This window comes from Montipora foliosa, chromosome 6 (genome assembly GCF_036669935.1).
Source record: "Montipora foliosa isolate CH-2021 chromosome 6, ASM3666993v2, whole genome shotgun sequence".
NCBI lineage: Eukaryota > Metazoa > Cnidaria > Anthozoa > Scleractinia > Acroporidae > Montipora > Montipora foliosa.
In genome coordinates, this window is record NC_090874.1 from 39,023,295 (window position 1) to 39,025,599 (window position 2,305).

Here is a 2,305-nt window from a genome sequence, read left to right on the forward strand (position 1 = left end):
ATATGTAATTACTTCGAGCTTTGATTGGTTCACTTTATTGTCTGTGTCCTTTATGATTGGCTAGAGTAATTACCTTGGTTTTTGTTTTACGACACTCAGTTGAAAACTGCTCTATATTCTTGAGGGGTATGCTTCACTTGGTCTGACTGTATAATTAAGGAGAAAGTTGGGACTACTATCCCAATGAGTAGTTGTTGCCCCATTAATCACGTGATCAGCAAATTAAGTTGGGCTAACCATTTCATTGTTTTGTTGTTTAGTGAAAAGAAAGATGTATAAATTGGCTGACTGACCAACTGCTAGAGAGAAGCATGCACCTGATAGAAGACAAAAGTTACATTGACAATATTATGAGTCATGAAGGATACTTCCACAAATAATCTGGTATTCTTCCATTTCTGGACAACTTGGAGTGTCCTTCCATCTCGTTAATGGTACTGTTGTACCATTTAAAGGGTTGATCACCGTCTGGTGCAAAAAATATTGCCTTTACTTTCAGAAAATCTGAACTATACTCTTTCGGGGCATGTGGCATTCCTTGTAAAACTGAAAGGAAGTTGCTTTCATCAGAACTTAACTTTCTGGCTTTGTTGATTCCAATTCCCCTAACACTGTCCAGGTAGTCACATCCGGCCACAATGCACATGTCGAGGAAATTTTCCTGCCTGAGTTGTTGGTGTTGCAAAGCCTTTTCCAACTCTATCAGCTGAAAACTAAAAAACTTAACTAAAAATTTATAAAATATCTAGTGATAAATTACTAAATTATATTACAATGTGCGATCGTGAGGCAGAACAACATTTAAAGTTTTTTTCCAGTGATTTCAATACAAATAGGGGAGGGAGGGGAGTCTCTTAGCTGTCACTGACACAAAGATATGTAGATAGTCAAAATCAACTATTATTTATTAATGAACAAAACATGTCAAGGCTAATTTGTAACCATAATCTATCGTGTGTATGCTTATTTTCATGGATGTGCAAGAATGCATGCTTGGATTGATTTATTTAGAGATTAGAGAAGAAATGAAGGTAAATAATAAACCTTTACCTTTACCATAAATGCGAAGATCAAAATAGGGTATAAAAACAAAGGAAGTGAGGGTGATCATACACTACTTGTAAGCTCACCTTTTTACATCCACATGCAAGAAGGTCTGAATCCTCGAAAATTACAAAGACTACATGGCCTTGTTTCAAAAGAAAAGATAATTCAGCATCTGCTTCGTAGGGAGCAACCACATAGTCGATAGATTTTTGGCGGCATATCTAAGAAAATAAACCAGATAACATTAGCCTTCGTTTTTGTAAGTTTCAGGAAACAAATTAAACAAAATCATAAATTAACTCACTTCAATAAAACCGACGACCATGCTGTGTTCGACTCCTGAAGCTGCAGCCAGAAGTTTACTTCCCTTCACAACCATGCCACTTGCCACTTATTTTTATTTTCTGCCCTAAGCTTGAATTCAAAACAAGACAATTATTTAATACAACAAAAGTGGTAAGGTGTTATAGTAATAGCACTGCTACTTAGGTATAAACCTGTGCAATATTTATAACAACCAGTCACAACAAAGGCATATCACGTAGTGTAGGTGACATGCTTCTGGTTAAAATAATTTGCACCTTGCTCTTTTCTCATGTTCTTCTTTCTTTCCCGGAAATGGAAGGCCATCGAAAACTATGAACGGAGTAATATTATTTTGCTCCAGTAACTCCAGATATGATGAGCCAATATCCTGAACTCTATGGAAAAAGAAAAAAAAAATTAATGATAGAGGGAAATCCGAAAGAAACACAAACTCACGTAAGCCACCCCTTCACCGTTGATCGTTGCCATGTTGCTGATAACTCAAACAAATTGCCTTGTGAAGCCAACAAGAGGCATCGACTGTGGCTACGAGGCCTTCAAAAGACTGCAAAGGGTTTTAATTCCCATTCTAGAACTACTGTAATACACTAACTCTTATGTATTATTCAACAGTACTCGAAGATGTTCACGCCACTGTGTCGGGATGTAAATGAGCCGTTTCACATTTTTACCCACGATCCTATGCCCACCTGTGACGCACACCGCCTGTGCAGAGTGTGATTTATTAATCGTAGTTGTGCTACGTAAATCAAGGGCTCACTTTTGTCCAGTGGTATTTCAACGGAGGCATGTAGCTTTGGCAGGAATCTAGGTCAATCAATCAAAGTGAGAATGGCAGATAGTGCAGAAGAACTAGCAAGGCAGCTCTCTACAACCGTTTCCTGTGCAATCAGCGAGGCCTTGGCCAACCAATCCATCCTGAAGAACATTC